The sequence below is a fragment of the Temnothorax americanus genome, unplaced genomic scaffold (genome assembly GCF_048541705.1).
Source record: "Temnothorax americanus isolate GAGA-0224 unplaced genomic scaffold, ASM4854170v1 Scaffold87, whole genome shotgun sequence".
Lineage (NCBI taxonomy): Eukaryota > Metazoa > Arthropoda > Insecta > Hymenoptera > Formicidae > Temnothorax > Temnothorax americanus.
The window spans coordinates 346,488-368,285 of NW_027509810.1; the positions used below are offsets into that span (position 1 = coordinate 346,488).

At 43.1% G+C, this 21,798-nt stretch overlaps 1 protein-coding gene and 1 long non-coding RNA gene across 3 annotated transcripts in view; one reads left to right on the forward strand and one right to left on the reverse strand.

Annotated features, from left to right (window-relative positions):
* Positions 1-4,740, reverse strand: part of Blo (bloated) — a 115,720-nt gene extending 110,980 nt beyond the window's left edge. Inside the window, exon 1 of one of the 2 annotated variants that reach the window (XM_077424630.1) lies at positions 4,596-4,740. The gene's annotated coding sequence lies outside the window, so the exon portion shown is untranslated. Of the gene's footprint in view, positions 1-4,108 lie in introns of both variants that reach the window. The other variant, XM_077424629.1, reaches the window with a different exon arrangement.
* The window catches only part of LOC143907731 (uncharacterized), a 201,708-nt gene that overhangs the window by 90,662 nt on the left and 89,248 nt on the right, over positions 1-21,798 (forward strand). The window lies entirely within an intron of this gene.

Sequence of the window (21,798 nt, forward strand, 5' to 3'; positions counted from 1 at the left end):
TCTGTGAACTAATATACATAAAGATTCAATTTTACTACTTTTAATAATTCAATAATTAAATATTTCGGATAATTAAAGTCGATTCTATACTTCTTACGATTTCTCGCAAAAGTATTAGGTTTCTAAAAAATCTGTTATCCTAAATTTGCAGCTTTTATCCGCCTGAATAAAAGCCATAAGATTCTGATTAATTAATAATGTTTAATAACTTGTCTCTTGATAAACTTTTCAAATCAATATACATTCTATAATCTTGAATAATCAGAAAAGAGTATTTTTCACGTGAACTTGAACACTTAAAAATTAAGATAATTGTCTCTTTTTGGGGCCTTTCGTTCGGCTCCACTCGTGAATACACTCGTTCGCGAAAACAACTTGACGAGACTCGTTTTTATCTCGTTACTTTTTCGCGAAGCGGTGCGTTTTACAGTTAATACCGCCAGACTGTCTAATAAATTTGCGCGGACATCGTATACAGTATGACCGAAAAAAGATGCGGCGCGGTCTCGACTGGGCGCTCATTACGAGCGCCGCGGCATTTCCGCGTGCGAGCACTGCGAGAGCCCGGCGCTTATTTTTCTCAATCTGCTCTCGCGAACTCGAGAACCTCGCCTTTCGTTTCTAGCCGTCGCCCGTTAACGCCGCGCAGTCGGAGAATCGACGAGGCCGGGGAAAGATTTTAATTTAGATCGCCGCGCGCGCACGAGGAGAAGAATCGCGCCGCGCTAACCGGTGTAAAAGCCGGGAGGGAAACCTCGCGCGCGTGTTCCCAGGGCACCGGCACTTATAAAATTCCCGCTTCGACGGCTGCCCTTCCCGACGCTCCACGTTTAGATCCCTATGAACTTTATCTCTAACGGCTCACAAGCACTCTCGTTCGGGACGAATCCCTGCGTTTACGCCCGACACAATTTGCCAATAGATCGCATCTCGGATGTGCTTTTAGCTGTTCACGATTTTCCAGTTTGTTCGTCCCGACATCGTTTCCTTCGCGATCTTTTGAAAATTCTCTGTCGCAATTTTTAAATTTCTTTACACTTTTCACGTTTTCATTCGGATTGGAACGTGGGAGACGTTTCGTATATTAAAACACTATTTCATTTTCGATATAAAATATCGGAGACGATTTTTCAGAACTCGGTCTACATACAAAATATTCTATTTTACAATGCAACGTTACCGCAATTATCACAGTAACAAACTTTCGTCATTTGTAATACTTTATTACGATACTAAAAAAATTCACGAATTTATGAATTCACAATCACACTTTATGTTCTGCTTATTTGGAAAAGATATGTAGATGGAGTTATCGTATAAATTAGTGTCATAACATGTCTGCAGGAAGATTAAGATTTCAACGTATAAAGCCAAACATATATGTATAAACTTGTTTTGTCTGCGATAAAATAATATAATTACATTGTAGAAACAATTTTAGAACAATTAGTAATTTTTTTTAAAAAACTAACACTTCCTATATTTATATTAAATAATTCCGCAGTCTGACGTAAGAGTACGTCTTTTTAAACGTTTTTCGTGATAATCGATATAAGTAATCTTTTATGTTTGATTTCTAAAGGACGGTAACATGACAAATATTTACCTGAAAGAACGAACCGTTATTATATCGCTCTAACCAACTATACGGAAATATGACTCAAAACTAATAGAACACGCCGAGACACAGACACGCGCAACGAGCGGTGACGCAGATGCCTGAAATGGAAATGGAAATCACACAAGAGAGTCGCAATCGTGACTCGCGAGGAGAAAAAAACAACCGGCGCGCGATCGCTTCATTTGCGTAATTGCTATTACGTTCTTCGCGCACCTTCTTCGTCGCTCGATTATGCGAGGCGGCCCATCGCTTATCCGCGGCCTGGCGGAGAAATCTGGACGCCACGCGAAGGATCACGTTACGTGCGGGTGCATTATGGTGAATGGATCCAAGCAACGGCGATTCCCATCGAAGGCGCCCGTCCCGTCTCTCTTTCTCGCGCGCGAGTAACACTGACATACTTCGTATACGTCAAGGCCGAAAGTTCTCCCCCGGTGCACGGTGCTTATCGTTGCACCGTCTCGCGTATTCGTCTTCTTTATATCCGCAGTACTTACGTCTCAATCGCGACTACACGCGACGCACGCCCGCCCGCCGTACGCTGAAACGCCGCGCCGTGCGATAAAACGATATCGGGAGACTCGGCGAGAGGATTTTGCACCTCGGGCTGATGGGCGTGATCTTCATCTCGCGAGTGCGGACAGGCGAAAGGGCGAAAGGCAAACAGCGAAAAAGGAGCAATCGAGTTTTCCGCGCCGAGCTTACTTACAATTGGAGTGAACGGTTCTTATGATAGAAGACGTTCTAATATATATCGTTTTTAAAAAATAAAATTAAAATAAGCTTTCGAATAAGATTTTTAATTAAGCACGTACTAGGGAAAAGAGAGGAAAGTGTTCCGAAACATATGTCTGATCATTGAGCTATTTAAACTACTGAAATGCGAGAGATAATCTATTTGATTATGTATTTGTTTAAATATATAATAATATTTTAATATATCTAATTATTTACACTATGATTTTCATTTATAAAATTAAGACTAATAATAATTTTTTGTTATAAGTTCTGATAAATTTTAAAAAAGATTTAATAAGCATGACTTATTTCTTTAATATTATATACTTTTATATATATATATATATATATATATATATATATATATATATGTAGGTCTGGAAGTATGTTCCGGGACTTTTATTTTTGATATCGGTATATTCCGGGACATTTGGCAGTTTCCAGGACTGTCCTGAAAAAAATTGATGTCCTACGGCATTTTTCGGGACAGTTTTTTTGAATCTGATTACATATATATGCGTTATATTCCAGGACTGTACATTTCAAAAAACGTAAACAGTCCCGGAACATATCTCTGGACCTACATATATATATATATATATCTAACATATAAGGAAAAAAAATACATTTTTTTCACGATTGGAGTACTTCAATGAAAAATTTGGTTTTATTAGATTTAAAGAAGATACTATAAAATTTTGACAAATCCGAATTTAATTAATAAACAAATATGTTTATATTTATAAAAATAAATTGACAATCCTGTAACTTCTCCATACTTACAATTAGACTTTTCATCAAACTACTGCTAAGCTGCTTGTCATCGACAAATAACACGGGAGAACCTATATCGTACTTATTAAAAAATTTATTCGACACGCCTGACAAATCCGGTGATTCAAAGGCGCGTTAATTTGACTGGTCGTGTAATTCGCGGTCGTAGGTCTCGCGGCGTTTTAATTCAGGAGACTCGCCTAATCTCGACAGAGATCCTCGAGGACAGGTTTCACTGTCACACACGTGCTGGACATTTCCATAAATGTTTATTCCCGCGCTGTAATCGGCACGCTCGAACGTTGGCGCGTTGTTAATACGGCCGCATCAATGAATAATACGCGATACGCGTATACCTCCTCCGTATCCTGCTCGTCCCGCGAGGGCCCCCCCTCGCGTCATATCGCGATCGCTCCCCATAGCGAGAGCGGGCGAGGAGCTCGGCCGCATGATCGGCCGACTCGATCTCGGTACGGGCAGATTAAACGCCTAGATTCGCGAGCGCGCGAGCCGCGCGAGTGAGGCTTAAGCTGCCTAGCCGCACACGCGGTGATTAAAGTGTCCGTTAACGCGAGTTAATTGATCTTTCAGTTAATGGGATATTACCCTTCCGCTGGATTTCTAGTTTGCCCAGCGCCCGCCCGGCAGATCCAATCTGCGCGCGAAATAACTCGCGCTCTCGGTCTCTCGCGCGCGCGGAACTCTCTATAATCTATTCGGCCCCGCGAACGCACGTTGCGCGGCGCAAACCCTACCTATCTACCCGACCTACCGAAGACGCTCGTATCGTTTCCCTTTCGATCAACGTCCGTGGCGACCCGCGGTATAATCGAGCCGAGTGTATCTGCCGGTTCGATCCGCAGAATCGAACCTGCGGCACTAACATCCTCGTCATCGTCGTCATCGTCACAATCGTCATCGTCAATACGTATATCGATATCACTTCGCCTTCGCCCCTATCGACATTAGATTTACCTTTACTAGTACAGTAGCATTCCGATCGCTTAGATATCCGGTATATTCTCTAAGGATACGCCCCTTCAGCTACGATCGGTTCCCCGAACGGAACCAGAAGAGCGAGAAGAACAAGGACCCTGTTTCTCTCCTTGGGAGAAACTTCGTAGTTATATATTCGAACTGAACACTCTCACGTTCGGCAACTGTCACTATCACCGGACCGCGAAATCCGTGAAGTCGACCTGACTTAAAACACCACCGATTACAATTGATTAGCGAAGCGAATTTTGTCCTGTCCCTTCCTTTCCTGGCACCACGCGAGAGGTAACACCCAAGGCCGAGCACTCGACACCCGGCTAAATCGACAACCCGATCTTCTAAACTGTCTCGCACTGACGGATATGTATATATCCGGGATCACTTGATATTACGCGATCCTTCGATAACCCGAACTCGCTCGTATCGACACCTTGTCTGTCGCCGATGGCACTGATGACATTCGTACCTCGCGCGATTCAGCTGCAGGGACGACCCGGATGACCAGAGGGGGGTCTGGACCAGAGGGTACAGACGCGCAGACGGCCACCACACCACGCACACGCCGCTCGTTCTCCGTTCGTTCTCCGCCGAGCGCCGAAGAACTAATAAAAGCTGGGACCCAGGTTGAAACTGCGTAGGCCGCTTACTACTCCTTCCACCGCGGCACTCCGTCCTATCCCACCGGTGTACCGGGCCCGAGCACCGACAGAGACAGGCAGGAGAGTAGGCACGGATGGACGGATGAACGAACGGACGGACGTACGGAGCGACTTCAAGGTATACACATGCCGAGAAGCGCGACGAGTCTCTAGGTAAATAGTGTTGGTTATCGAATAAATCCTTAGAGTCAATGCGTCAATAAATGACTAGGTATAGCGTTATCGATTCGGATCGTTCAATTTTTGCCGATATTATCTTGTTTTATGCTAACATATGTTAGTCTAGATTTAAACGATCGAGTGATCTTGACATTAAAGAGTTGAGATGTTGGCGATCTAGCTAGAACTGTATTACGAAAAGCATTACAATATTTTTGTATATTGAGTTATTCAATTTTTTTTTAATTGAAAGTCTTAAAATTCTTTTAAATTGTATTCCATCGAGACTTGTTGTTAGAACGGATAAAAACTAAATGACAAACGCATTTTTAAATGTTAAATTTTTTATCTGAGAAATATACCATTCAAAGCTAGTATTAAATAAAATGTATTATGAAATAATTAATGATCATCAGTCAAATAATTACCGGTAAATGATTCTATAAATGCATTCATTAAAAGCTAGCATGTCGTTATCTTCAATAAAAATTAAAAATAAAAATACAAGAAAATATATACAAGTATTGATGCATCGTCTATTATGTATGAACTTTTCAAGAAACCAGATATAAATGCTGTTTCGAAAGATATCGTTGCCTATACTATAGAATTTTTAATATTGTACATGTCTCATTAATAATTTTGTCAATATCGGATTGATATTTCAGCATATTCGATGTGTGCTATTCGTACTGGCACGTGTCTAGATAGATATTTATTTGAAAAAAAAGAAATTTTTAATAAATTCGTAAATTGATATTCACATAATTAAATTCTGCCAGATACCGTTGCACGCTGAAGAAAGTTTGACATTTTCACGTTGCTGGTGCCCGATTAATATCTTTGGCCGAAAAATTGATATCAATTGGTATTGACTGATGATGAAAAATACATGGTGTCAGGTGTCCGATACATCGCACAAGTGTATCAGTGCCATCACTATATCAGGTTCCAGTCGGCGCTGGTCACTCGAGCTGCCCAATGTTGTTGCTTCAGCAAGTTCTCTCTTTTTCTCTGCTTATCTATCGTAATCTCTATTGTAACACCCCGATGCCGCACTCTAAACAGTTCGATGACTCGATTATTTCATCGGTCCCGCCTGATTAATACCTCGGCCAAAATTGATGTCGATTGATATTGATGATGATAGATACACGATGTCAAGTATTCGATACCTCGCGCAAGCATATTGGTGTCCATCACCAGCCGGATCCAATCCGGCGCTGGCCACTCATTGTTGCTTCTGCAAGTTCTCCGTCTCTTTCTGTCTCGCACTTTCTCTCTTTTTCTTCTCGACCACTCTTCCCATCCACCTATCCCTTCCCCTCTCCCTACCTGAGCGATCGCGCGCTGCTGCCGCTGGTGAACGTCACTCGGTCAAGGTTTCCCACCAAAAACCTGCAGCAGCGGCGCGGTACCACGCTCGCCACTTCGCTCGGTCTTGTCACGGCCGACTTGGTCCACGGACAATGCTATACTTGGTGTGAACCGACGGTCGCCAGTCGAGGGTGAGGCTCTCCGTGTCGTCCTCGATAGCGTTTTAGCGATGCTAAGTGAATAGAGTGATGAATATGGGCTTCGTCGCACACATTTCGCGCTAAAATCGGTTTTTTATTGACTCTGTCTGTGCAATCTTTTCACACTCATCTACTGTTTGGCAAACAGCGAAGATACGCATGATTGTAGTAAAATATCATCTCAAAGCTATCCGGCGGATATATATTTACAGAGTTAAGAGTTTATTTAAGGTTTTAGATTTCTTTGTATAATCAGTTGAGATAAACGCGTGAGGCGATTAATTATCTATTCATAAGATTATTTAGTAATAATTATAATAAAATATCTTTATAATTTTTCAGAGTGTTTTAAACATCTTTTGCGTTAGAATCACAAATTAGTTCTTAGAAAGAGATTGTAGCCAGAGATGTACAGAATAATCACAAAATCGCTTTTTTAATTGTATATAATATAATACGCACGCTGAAAAAATATCCTGTCGATATTATTTGTTCGAAGTCTCAGGTTATTGCAAATAGTTAGGGGGCAAATGTTAATGGTCTCGGCGAAGCGTTGATTTGCGATCACTCGTCGACGGTCGGCGTCACGGACAGTAGCGTATCCCGATAATAACAGGATATTTTACGGTCGATTTGGCGGATAAGCGTGTTTGCGTTAGAGATCTGGTCTCCGGACTTTATGCAGGGCCCCGTGCGGCGTATCGACGCGCGGCGTTGAGATGATACGCGGGGCATTTCAACAGAATATGACTATAAATAAAGAAAATAATGAGGATAGGCTACTGGGCCGGCCGGGCTGGCCGGGAGTAACAGGCACGCAGGAGGCGAGTTATACCGGGAGAAAATTGTGCGCCACTAAATATAAGTATCGAGGAGAGAGGTATATGTATAGCGCGGCGTAGAGAGAGTAGAACGGACAGAGTACAATTACACGTGATTGAGGATCGGTCTTGTTTCTATTTTGTCTTGATTTCTGTGGGTAGTTAGCCCTGATCCCGGCGTGGCCGGCCCAATCACAATGTCGACTCTCTCTCTCTTCACCGGAGCGGAGCGGAGCGGAGGCCCTATTATGATTGGCGTAATCATCGCATGGGGCGAATCAGCGGCACTCACTCGGCTACATAAATAATTGAGCCTTAAAGTCGGCCTACGTGCCGTGGATCTAGCTGATGAGGGGTGGACGGACCGGGGCGGACGGATGAAGAGACGGCTGCTCCACATCGGACATGCCGCCGTGCGCGCCATGCCGCCACTAAGAGGAGAGTTATTGCGTAGCATGATGATGGGGCAGCAAGGCGGATCGTTAAGATACGCACCCTCGATGGAGCCGCTGCCTGATGTCCCGCGGAAAAATGCGTTTATGCAAAACGCCGATCTAATAAATATCCCCGGGTTACTACTCAATCAACCCGCTGCCGGGCTTATCGTGTTACATGAATTACAATATATTGATTGATTCCGCGACACTCACCCTACTTGATTTTGCATATTGCAAAAAGCATAATGCGCCGCAACACGTAATGTATCAATATAACGAGGCTTATAAAATTCGAACATTTCATAATTTCGCTATCATTCATGTACATAAGCTACTTAATTCCTAAATATAAATCTTAATTGCAATATTCTGTTAACAAATTTTGAATTATTAAATGCAGCATTGAACTTAACTTCAAACTAATAATTTTTCGGAGTTTCTTATTATTATACACGCTTACTAAAGACACTCACAATTTTATTTTGAAGAATTAATTGCGATGTTTCGGAAACTTAGATCGCGCTCCGGCATATCGTGCGTTCGCAAATCGCGATGTGCAAATCAATGTGGTGAACAAAATTCGGCGACATCGGTGCCGCGAGATCAAAAGGTTTCTAAACCGCGCGATACGGCATGATTGCGTCTGATCGGTGATCCCTGGCGCGCAGTGACGAAGTGCGCAGGAACGTCCGTGTGCGTGATTTACGACAGCGCGAAGGGTCGGTGATTCTGGCTCGAAGAGAACTCGCGGGTCGGGAGATTTCCCTTCCGTGATGGACCGCGAGCTTCGTTCTCACACGTGATTGGCGTGAGTAAATGGGTGACGACTAGACTGGGTGGAAGCTCCGAGATTTTCGAGATGATGATGATGATGATGATGATGATGATAATGATGATGATGACGACAACGGCGATAATAATGACGGTAACTTGAAATGAGAGAGCACCTAAGGTTTCAACATATATGCCAGCTTCCTTCGTTTCTCTCTCTCTCTCTCTCTCTCTCTCTCTCTCTCTCTCTCTCTCTCTCTCTCTCTCTTTGTCTCGAGCTCGGTTTGGAACATTGGAACTCGTATCGGCCTTGAACTTGCCGCCACGCTAATGAAGAGCGCCGACGAAGGTCTTTGGCTCACGGTGGACAGTCGCGGCGTCTAACTAGCCGCGCTGCTATCTGATGCTGGCGAACCACGGCGAAAGGGGCGACGAGCACCGATGAAGAAATTATTTTCACTTTCTCCGTCACTACGCCGCCGAGAGCGTAAGTCGGTGAACGTGTACGCTCTCGAAGCTCGACCTCCTCGCCGGAGTTAATTACGACGTTAAATCGCTCCGCCGTGAAGCGCTGAATCCGTGACGTAACGAATGGCGCAACGGAAGAAATCGAATACCGAAGACGTCGACGGCTTTTACTTTCACGGACACGACAATGTCGGTTGCTCTAAATAAATCTTCTCAGACACACCTCTTTTGGTTAACGCACCGTTAATTTTACCGCTACAAAAAATTTATATATCTAATATTCGTGTTAAATAATTGAAATATGATGGGTATAAATTGGTAATGAGACAATGAAAGTTTGCAGCCCATTTTGCCTTCATATTAACCAGGAAGAGCGCGACAGTTATCGTATCGCAATTTCTCCCGCGATTTCATGATTTATTTAACAGACTCTGTAATTACGCGAGCCGTCACGCTTGACATTCCGCGAGTGGATGAAGAAGAGGAAAAACAAATGGTCGAACTTCGGTGGAAGTAAGTGGCAAGCGGACGTATGTTACATGCGCGAGCGGCGACGAGTGTCATTACCTGCACACTTTCTCCGATGGAGTCACGTGCGGATAGCGGATAGCGAGAACCACATCGTAACATTTACCATGAGAAAGAGAGAGAAGGTGGACAGAACAGGAAATGATTACGTGGTCTAGGACCGAATGCAAATGAAATATACGTAAACAAATGTGAAAGAAAAAAAATCAAGACAATAACTGCACCGGTATAAATAATCTCTAAATATAATCGATTTTTAAATAATAAGTTACACTTCTTTAATACAAAGATGAAAAATATAAAACTTAGAATATAAAAAGTAACAAAAAGTAAAGAAAGGCGAAGGGGACGTACGTCAGAGAATTCCTCACATCGGGTGAAGGTGCAAGGACGAGTGTTATATCGTCGATACAATGACCGTTGTAGATCAGACGAAGGACGCGCGTAAAGACGGAATCTTCTGTAAGGTAAAGCCACGACGCACTCTCAATAACGACAATTTACGCGGAACATTATCGTTCGTTCAATGGCGGACATGTTTCTCCGCGGTCGGGCGAAGCGCCGCGCAAAGTCTCGTCATGTCAGCTAGGAGTTAAACGCACTCGAGAACGTCGAGAAATTTGTATGACTCGCGCTAACGCAAATCATCTTGCAAATGTCGATTTCCCGCGGCGATTTTCTCACATTCCAGGGTCTCTCAAATACCGTGCCGCGCCGTGGATTGCGTGGTAATTGTATTTGCATCGAATCTCTCGCATTTCGTGAAGCATTGTCCCACACAAAGCTGCCATTTATCGATGGGATCTTAGAACGCGGTATCACCGCTCGGATCTTAATCTTTGTATCCGAACGACATGGAGATAAATTATGATATCAAGAACAAGGTGTATTATTTAGTTTCCAGTGTAATGGCATTATTTCGCGATTTTTAAGGAAGACTTTTCAACGCGGTCCGATTCGAATGTGCTCTATGCGCGTGATTCGAGGGCGTTTGTATTTTTCTAGCAAAGAACAATGTAACAAGAACAAAACCAGACCTTGTACTCGAATCTTTGATCTTTACATCTTGGGTGGCACGAAAATAAATCGCGCAGTATCAAGAACAGAGTGCATTGTTCACACGGGATTGCGTCATCTCCCGATTTTTAAATACGACTTTTTCGTGTCGTCATCGTTCGCGGGGCCTTTACGTGACTCGAGAGCGTTTACGTGACAAAGAAAAATTAAGATGATCGGCGAAACATGACTTTGCGCATCAGCGGAATCTTTTCAAGTCGCGCGCCACATAAATATATATAGCGATCCCGAGCGGGGTGCTGCGGAAATTTACGAGTGGAGGATACGAATTTACGAGATTCTACGCCGAGAGCCAAATTTGAACAGATCCCGTGTCCCCCAATCCTTTTGGGCGATCCGGCTCTATCGCGTGCCAGGCCACAAGAGAGGGTTTCGCGCAGTATTTCAGAGACGGCAGGAAGCGCATCGCCCACGCCGCGAGAAATTATCGGTTGTGCCTAAAATCGGGCGATAGCTATTTGTTCCGCGAAGAGGAGCGATCCCGCGGCTTTGGGAGCCGCTCAATAAATTACTTCTCTCCTTCTCTCCCCCCCCGTCCCTTCTCGACCTTTCCCCGCACGTTCGGAACTCCGTCGTCTGAAAAATCCATTAAGCCTATGGCCGAGGCGAAACGGCCGTGTATCGTATCTGCTTACGTTTCCGTCATCAATCACGCATTCTCGTCGCAACCGGTGTCCGTGAATTACGTTTAGCCATTTATCGCGGATAACTCTCGACCCGGTTCCCCGGTTAGCCCCGTTTTATATATCAATCCGTGATACTCGCAGACCCAGCGGAGCCCAGTCGTCGCTGTTTTATCTTATTTTTCTCCCCTCGTTCTTTATGGATTGTTTTAAAACACTTTTCTGAAATATAGAGCGTTCTCTATTAAAAAGTCATTAATAAATACACAACAAAAATTATACGATTAGTTCAAATAATTATTTGTATTAATGACCTATATATTTATATTATTTAAGTCATTTATATATATAGATATATATGTGTGTATCTCAAAATAATTTGCGGTGGATTTATCGTGGATTTATGAAAGAATTAAAGTGTGTTTAGTCGTAATTCCGATGGCCAATTAATAATGTCAATAGGGGAGTTGTCGTCGAAGGAATAAACTGACTGGTCTAAAAGGCTTGTCGGCGAAAGAAGAGAAGGGTCAAGTAGGGTCTCATAATTGAAAGACAGTCCTTCTCGATCGGCCGATTAATATTTTGATCGACAGGCCGAATTGGCGACGCCGAATATTCTCTCCGCGGTTAAACCGATTCCTCTCTCTCTCTCGTTTTCTCTTTGCCGCTCGTCGGATTGTCAGGCAAATTAATTCTCGCGCCGCGGCGGAATCGATCGGATAACGATTTCGTAGTCGGCGCGCAATTTACGTTTAATCGCCGTGGAAAAGATTCATCGATCACGCGGTCGCGGGACTACGTAAATCAAACACTGGATACACCATTGACTCGCCGGTGAAATATGGAAATCGTGAGTTCGTGCAATCACCGTTATACCCCGATACCGCGCGAGAGCGCTCTCTCTCTCTCTCTCTCTCTCTCTCTCTCTCTCTCTCTCTCTCTCTCTCTCGACGCTTATAGATTCGAGTGTGCCCCGCGGCAAGGTAAGAGGAACATCGGTACCGGCGGTACCGATCGGACTTGGAAGATACGTGTCTTTTTTCCCCGCCGATCTCACCCCCGTTGTGCCCGCGCCGCCGCGCCGTATCCGCGAAACGGTCCTCTTCGCCGACATTACCGTTCGATTCTCTGACGCGGCTCGCCGCCGCAGCAAGTCGGAGCCGAGACAAAAATCCGGACCTCCAACCACGATTCATCGTTCCACGTCCCGTTCGCTCTGCGAACTCGTTCCGCGATCGCCAAATGTCGATTTACACCGTTATTGCACTCGCGCGGGAACGGAAATCGGAGTTCTGTGAAATACCAATCCTGATCATAACTCTGTCATAATGTTATAGAAGTAAACGATTCAATATCTGCACAATTTAACCTCTAATGTTAAACGAAGAAACAATGTTATTAATTAATCATATAAAAAACTAATACATGTGCTGCATCGTAAAAAAAAAAATAAGTTATCTTTTTTGCCTTCTATATTTTTGCAACATATTAATTTGCAAATCTCTTCAGATGTCTACCGTAATTGCTCTTCTCTTTATCTCGTTCATATACGTAAATGATAACACGTAACAATACACGAACCATCGCGTTTGTTTTCCGCAGTATTTGAAAATCAATACTTATTCTCGATTGAATATATAGAGCGCAAATTATAAATCGAAGGGATTGAGTCTCTCGGGTATCAGCGCAAAAAATGCGCTCGGAATTATGTGCCAAATGATTGTAGCTCGCGGTGTGTTTTGCTGACTTCACTATACTAGACTATGTACATCAGAAGGTCAAGGATTTCGCCTCAGCGTTACATGCGGCTTTTGGACGCATGCATAAGCGAAAGGATCAAGTCCTATTTCGAGAGTTTCAAGAGTTGATGACGTTGTCTAAATATTATTATCAGATCAATTTTGCAATTCATCATTACAGTTCAAGATAGAGTTTCTTGAAAGAAATGAGAAGTAGGAAAGATAATATTTTGTGTACATCATAAACGCATCACAGTCAAAGAAAATTGATAAACATCGATTTAATTGGCGCCGAAGAGAGATCGGGGCTTTCAAAAACTTTCTAGCCTTCATTGCAACCGCAATGTGTATATATATGAAAAATTTACAGAAGCCCACGGGGTATACTCCAGTACCCCTAATCCTGCATAAGGAACATTAACCGCGAGCAACCGGTGGACCGGTATTTCTTTATCGGTTCACTTTCTACCGAGGATTTAATAACGGAGTCACAGCCGGACGCCGTCGAGCGTGACGCTCATTATGCGCCGCGAAATTATTCTTATGGAAATTAAACTCACCGACACATGAATTTACATCGCCGGAGGAAGGGCGACATTGTGGTCATGCGTGTGTGTGTATCCGTCCGTGTGTGCTTGGTGCATTGAGATCGCGCGACGCTTTTTTCTACGTCCTCGAGGAGTTTACGAGCCGATGCCGAGTAATGCGGCCGATCGAAATCTCTTCTCCCGTCGATAAACATACGGGGTGTCCCTGACCAATCGCCGATTTCCTTTTAACGACGCCGGATGCTGCGTCAGTGATTGAGAAAAACGCCTTTGATGCCTCGCGGTCCATTGGTCTTTAAATAAAAGACGATTGAAGTAGGTCATTGACGACATCGATCTAATTGCGTGATTACTGTATGTCATTTTTTAATTATAATAAATTGTGTAAGGTTCTATAAATGCTACTGTTTCATCCTTTAACGTGACGGAAATGATTAATTGAAACTATTAATTTTTATTAATCGAGGATTCCGTAGCTTTAAAATGTATAATACACGTTTAATTAAATGTAAGAATTGTTTATAAAATTTACAATATTTTACCTGCAACGTTTCTATTTTTAATTTAGAAGCTATTTATTAGTATTTAAAGATAAAAATTAATTACGTTTTAGTTTTCTACAAGCTGCATTGTACTTTTAAAAAAATTAGCGAAAAATGAATAGGACTTATCGGAATCATGATATGTACCTCGGAGATCAGCGATATATATGTAAAAAATAGCATATTTAATGTGATCAGTTTTAACATTTTATCATTCGGAAACTGTTGTATTCGTTTTCCAACAATTATTTTCCTTCTTAAAAATTCTTATGGTATTCTAATGGTATTTAAAAAAACGCATTCAGGGTGAATGTGTACATCGAGCATCCGTGACGCTGGCATCTAGATTAACGTCGGAGCGAGATCCACCTTGTTTCAAGAATGCGTGTAACCGCGAGAAACGGCCTAGAAGATGTTTGTCGCAAAGAGTCTCAGTTGCACGGGTTTCTGTAACGACGCCTCTGCCTGCGGCATTGCACATTCCGAAACATCTTTAATTGCTACGCCAACGCGGCGAAAACGCGCAGGTGTGCCGTATTAACCAACCCTGTGTCGACGAGACGCGCTGATGAGAAACGCGAGTCACTTCGTTCTATTTTCAATCTAATGTGAAAGTACGTAAAGGTATACAAGGTGGAAGCTGGCCTGCGTCCCCTTCGTTTCTCGTCGCAAATCGCGTCCAGGTGTGTGACTACGGTAACGGCATGTCGCGGAGAATACGGAATGCGGGGGAGAGGGTTAAAGTCGAGGAAGGCAGGCATGCGAAGTGGTACAGACATGTAACCGCCGTGGGGGCCCCCCTTTTTTGCACTGGCAAACGGAGTTACTCTTCTCTCGCTCTCTGCCACAAGAAAATAACATCATTACATCCGTAAGCCGCCGCGCATCGGCCGGAATACGTGGTTTCAGCGAGCATTTGTGGGCGCATCGTGCGAGAAACGCTCGCTGGTTTTCTTCATAAGTTGGTTAAACGATCCGACATCATTGCCGTGGATGCACTGCTAACATACTGAACGAGTAATGTCTATGACAAATCCGGCATAAATTTATCGCGGCGAAACAACGACAATCTGCGAATCTTGTGTTAGTTTTTCGTTAACGTTTTTTTAACGCTGAATGCGGGTTACATTTTTTAAAGTAAAGTAAAATATATTTGTGATGTCTGAATGCAATTACGATTAAAGGTAAAGATTAAAAGGATATGATTACATTTCTTGAAAAAATATACACCGTTTCATTATCGGTATAGTGTATCCCGTTTAGTACATAACTGCGATAAGTTTAACTAAAATTATGACTTGGGTTGAAGTGAGAAAACTATTTTTTGTATGTGTCATACGTGAGATCTTCTTATTCGCGTCAAGATTAATTACGAAAGAACATGTTATTCGTGATAATGATGATTTCACGGATTCAAGATTTCCATCCGAAGTTTCAATCAATGATACCTTTGAGCCTTCACTTCCGGGCGTTTCTACAACTAGTTTCAGCGGCTATCGGCGCTTCGTATCGCGTGCGTCTCTTCGCGTTTCTTCAGTCGCATGTCATCCTGCCATCCTGGTATCAATTTCAGGACGCTCGGGGCGAGCGTGACGAAGGGAACAAAGTGAACGTTCGCGTAATGGCCGAGGTGCTTTTATCAACGACGCGAAACGCCGAACCGGAAGAGAGAAACGTCCGCGCCCATCGGAGAACTCGCTCTGTTCGCTGCGCTCCGAGAAGGGTACCCAAGACAGAGCCCGTTCGCAAAGCGACAAGGAGAGCGCGCCGACGCGGCGCGACCGTAGATCAGAGGCTAATTAAATTTTGGCGTGACCGAAGGAGTTGCGCTCTGCCAGCGGCCGATTCTCGAATCGTTTTCACGCCGGCTTTGACATGGTGCCCTATCATGCCCTTTTTCCATTGCACCCGCGATTGCACGACGAAGCGAACGCGCGTCTATAAGAATAACCGCTTTATTGCTTTCCGAGCAATTTCTTCTGTGAATAGATATATAGTGATCCCAGATACGTGATTTTGACAACATATTGATATATTATAAAATAAAAGTGGTTGGGAATCTAATTTCAGTCTAAACTGTTAATATTTTATTTGTTTAAAGATTTTGTATGGTTTCTATTAATTTTAATATTGTTTATTCATCATCTAACTTCATTGTCACTTTATTCTACTTGTATTATAATAAATTCGTAATTCTTATATGTCGATATAATCTCATAATAATATCTTATAATCCATTAAAATATATTTATAACAAGTCTTGTGATTTTCTTTAAAATTAAGTTTGAGTTGTTCAAATAAAAGATAGAATGCGTCAGTGCAAGGAAGAGAAAAATGAAATATTTAAATTCTCGGAAGCACAAGTTACTTTGTAAATCATCGACTCGCGGCTCTTATACCATTTATCTTACTTACGACGCGATGAGTACGCCGGTTTAGATTGCCTGTGGAACTATTCAATTACATCTATTTTATTGCGCGCGATCGCGCCGTTAGAGCGATTTTCTCAATTGTCGACAAATTAGAATGTCCATATGATCTAAGAATGTCCGTGTTATCATCGTACGATCGACGTAAGTTCTACCATACGCTTCCGGTATATAAATCGCCTCTCTTACAAGTCCTGGAATATCAATTTCATCGCACGGAAGGCGAGCCCCGATAAAAGAAACAAAGTGGATAAGCACTCGTGACGCCGCCGCGGGCGTTATTCGAGGAGGGACCTCGACTTCAACATACGAAGAAAGGAGGACGCGGAAACCCAAAGGGGGAAAAGGAGAAGGAAATGTTACTGCCGCCGTTGGAACCGAGACGCGCGCATCCCGGTGTTCCTCTATGCAGGATGCGCACCTGAGTCGCGGTAGGTAATAAAATCACGCGAGGAGTTCGCGGTAGTTACATATCTAAAGGTAATTAAATGTCAACAATACATATGGACTACATGGACTTCCCGATTATTTTTAAATCACGTTTATCTTTCTTCCCTGGGCTCGGCGAAGAATTAATAACGCGCGAGAGCTGAGCGCACGGATGTAGCGTCTAACGCAGATATCACTACTTATACTTTTACGATTCGGACATGCTTTAACTTGTCTTTTCAGAAACATAACATCTATTTTTAAAACATTTTTGCAAGTATTTTATATTATTTTATATTATTGACATAGATTCAGTCCTTTCAGATAATAATCTGCAATTATGAAACCAGTTATAAAAATGAGTTTATGCATTTTCGTTTATCTATATCATTGTGTTCTGCATTTTTACTTATATAAGCTCCTGTGAAAAGAAATATACGGGAACACACAATTTTTATATTTCTTAAAATATTTTGAACCCCTTTGTTTCTTCCTTCTTATCTCAACGATAGTTAAGGTATTCTATACTTTAAACGTGTGAAGCAGCTTGTATTAAGAGCCACGTTTATAGCCATTTACCGCATTCGATCATAAATACAGGTTTACCTTTGAAAATAAGAGAGAGATATACACATATTATATACTCGTGTATCATTTCTGCTACAACATTTTCCAGATACGTTTCTATTAAATCATCCATCCTTTCTCTAATATAGTTTATTTTGCTCATATTATATACTTATCTAATACAGTCGCTGTGTAAATCAATGTCTCAGTGCTATAATAGATATTATATTCCCACTTCCCACGAAGGCGCGAAGAGACAGGCTCGTCGCTGCCGCGCGGTAAGTGGACATGGAATTTCGCAATTTCAATTACATCGCGTTAAACGACGATAAAACTGCACAGTGGAGACGCGAAATTGAATGCGTGCATGCGGGAGAGAAGACTCGGAGGGAGAACAACCGAAGGCTATCGGGACGATTAGCGCTCGCTATACGAGCGGCAGTAAAGAACGAAGGGGAAGCCGACCAGACGTTCGGCACAAATCAGAAGCCAATTAAATTCCGGCGTGACCCGAGCGCGCGTAGTGGAGCTCTCTCGTACACGGAATAGCGATTCGTTTTCACGCCAATTTCGACACGCTTCCTTCCCGCCGATCTGCACCCGATCTCGTAAGCCCTTTCCACCCGGCCTCCCTCTCGCCATCCAGCCACCCTCCCGTTTGGCTTCTTCTCGGATGCCACGATGGGCGCGGTTGGTGCGAAACAGTAATGGTAAGGCTGCCGCGTCCGAGAGCGCGGACCTCTCTCCTCTGGACCCTGGGCCTTACCTACGTCACGTACGAGACAACGGGAGAGAGCCTTGCCACTGTGGTACAATGAAGCACTGGAAGGCGTTATAAAGGGCTCTGTGTAGTTATTAGAGGTTACGACGGCGGTAATATCTCACTCAGCGGGCTCCACTGTAATGTTACGGCCAGGGGCCCATCCCCTATTTCCTCACGTCGAACCCTCTTCCTTTTCTCTCTCCCCTCGTCCCGCTATACAGTCAGCGCTCTTCTTTCCCTCCTCTCCTTCATTCCTCTCTTTCCGCTTTCCTTACCTTCGGCTTACCTTTTTTCTCCTCTCCCTCCCCATCCCGGGTGCGAGCCGGTACAACCGTATTTAGCGTTAAATTCTGCATTCGAGGGGGCCTTGCAGAAAAAAAAACGCAAGGCCAACGCGAATCAACCTATTGCTCCTTTTGCCACTCACTCACTAGCAATTTTACGTGCTCTCGATACCTAGCGTTAATCAACGAGCTCGAATCCACATTGATAAGTATGCCCCTCGAAACGCTCGCGAGTCACACCTGTCCGACGATCGATTCGCTGTTTCCCGCAACGATCGTCGGCGGATCGTTATCATTATCGCCGCTGCTGCGCGCGCGATTCTACGCACGCGGTGTTGTAATTGCCAACTTTCCGCACAATTTCCCGTTTCCATCGGGCGATTCTCGATCTCGATCTCCTGGAATGCATTGATGGGGGACGAACATCGATGATCGCGCACGTATCTTCACGCGCAATCTTCTGTGTGATATTTCAAACTTTCCGCAGTTTCAAGTCTCCGCTTGATCCCCCGATTTCGATCTTGTAATCGCGCATCTCGCATATTTTATTTTCAACGAAATAAAAAACTGAGCAATAAAACACTTAAATTAATAGAGCAGCAATCTTCCGCTATATCTATATTTAAAACTCCCCGAGATATAGTTCTCTGAAAAGAGAGAGAATAAAAAATAAAAAAAAGGAAAGGGAGACACTGCATGTATATTATATGTATGTGTTTAATTGATTTGAGAACTACACTGTGAAAAAAAAATATTTCCATGGATCCAACGGTTTCGCATATCCAATGACAGATCTTCGATCTTTGAGATAGCCTAGTCGACGATTTCGACACAGCGTTTTTTGCGATGTCACGACGGGCGAACCGTCGGTCGCGGTTAACCGACCTCGCCGCGATATGTTTAATTGGGTGTCGGCGGCCGCTGGAATTTTGTAAGCCGTCATGACCGGAGCGCGGTCGTTTGCTTGATCCCCGACAATGAAGACGTTACGAAAATGCATCTCGCGCGCCCGGCGTACCGTTTTAAAATTCGCGAAGGTCATCCGAGGATTAATGATCGCCGACGAGAGAGGCAAACGAACCTTCCTTGGCCGGAGACGCTCGCCGCGCGTTTCCTGTACAGCGTTGCCTCATTAGCGTATAACGTATTAAAGATCATTCCAAGAAGCTCTCTTACTCTTCTCTCCTCTCCTTTTCCCTCTCTCTCTCTCTTTCCCTTCCTCTATCTCTGTTTCTCATTGTGCCGAGAGATCATCGTCGTTTACCTCCGTTATCCGTTCTCCGATCTCCGCTGGCTTTTAAATTGTTTAGACGAGGTCGCGGAGAACGTGCCAAAACGACCGAGAGGTATTCCGGAACGTGCAACATCTCCTGGCTCCCTTTCCTGACCGGTGCCCGCGACAGTATGCTTCTTTGCTTAGAGGACTGGTTATTCCCGGCTCGGGGGATAAAGAGGGAAAGGGTATAGAGCGGGAGAGGAGAATACGTACATTATTCAAATCCCATGTAGATCCGTATCTGGGAATGTAATTCTAGTGCGGACGCGTGTTTCAGCCCCGTTGTCGGGGGCAACACTTAATTTGTCTGGTCACTCTCTTGCTATTCTATACCGCGCGACGTGCATCCGTCTGCGTAAATCCGTTGTCATCGGCACCGGCTGAGCGGCGAGAGTGCGTCATTATATCTATTAGCGATTGGAAGTGCACCTTTGTGTGCAGATTGATGATACATCGAGTTTGTCGATCGTCGCTTTGTAATTCGTAGTTCGTATTGTACGCTATTTGGGCAAGCGTATGTGTGTTAAATTATTTATTTATTTATTTGAATGTGCATGTGAATATTTCTGTTAAAATTTTCAGATCTTATGTGTAAATTTCTTAGAAGGACAAATTTATTTTCAATTTTTTTTTAGAAATTAAATTTTTATATATCTAATTATTATTTAATAGTTATTTTTTAATAGTAATTCTAACGCAATACAATTACCTGCCTAATCATTTCTTGCACAGTTTTTAAATATTCTGTTTTAAACGTGTCAATCTCATCATAATTAAAGATTACTTTTTAATTCACTACTGTTAGCAGTGTCGGACGAAAATGCTCAGAACGCTCAGTTTCTTGTTACGATACAAAATTTTGGAGAAGTTCTCGTTCTCATTTCGCGTCTCGCATCGTACCATCGTTCGAGTAAACGCGTAATGCCGTGGCGGGCAAATGATAGAGGATCTAAGTACACTCTCTTTTTCTTGCCCACCATTTTGCCGGTAATATTAGTGCACGCTTGAGAGGAAAGTGTCGGCACTGTATGAGCCGGCGTGACCAGAACGGAAAAGAAGAAATGAGAAAAAAGGAGTGAGTGAAGAGCAACACAAGTAAGAGAGAGAGAGAGAGAGAGAGAGAGAGAGAGAGAGAGAGAGAGAGAGAGAGAGAGAGAGAGAGAGAGAGAGAGAAAAAGAGAAGGGAAAAGGAAGAGAAGAGGGCGAAACAGAAAAAGAAAGAGAGGGGAAGAATGACTCTAATTATTACAAATTACCATGATCTTTGGCAGAGGATCTCTCAGATTACAATTCTAAGCCGACACACGTAACAAGCAGGAAGATGAGGCACTTTCCGAGGATAATGATGACCGGACGGCTAATTGAAAGCGCGCCTAGGCTCTGTTGTGAAATTTCGCTAAGTCCTGCGGCCTAACGTTCACGTTGGACCTGTTCCGGCATTCCTTATGTGTTCCCTGATGGTGGAATAATCACCGCCAATGACGTGTGGTTCTATTGATATTTTATTAAAACTTTATTTTTATTTGTGACTCAGCATCGTCAAAAATTAAAAAATATCATAATAAATTTTAAATAAGTATTATAAATTATTTAACATTTATTATTTTAAAGCGATAGTTTGTTATCACAATATTATCTTAGGCATAATATTATAAACAGAAATATTGTAATTTTATTCAACAAATCTTTTTTCACTTTCTCGTCAATATTTTATTTTCAAATTGAGGAAAGAAGGGGAGGATTCGAATTATTATACGATATTGATTAATTGAAGAAAAATCAATACTTGGTCAATACGATAGTAAAATACTTTATGCATAGATGCTCAAAGATTTCCTTCTTGATAAAAAAATGAACATTTTTACTTTGTCTTCCGCTAAAAGTGCGTCCACTCTAAGAATTGCCGCACGAGAACATGCCCGTCAATCAAATTGACCCAGTTCGTGCAACCGCGAGCGTAACCTGTGTGTTGCAGACAGTGTCGAGGAAATTGTGGAGCACGCGCCTGATATTTCTGCGCCTGGCTGATGTC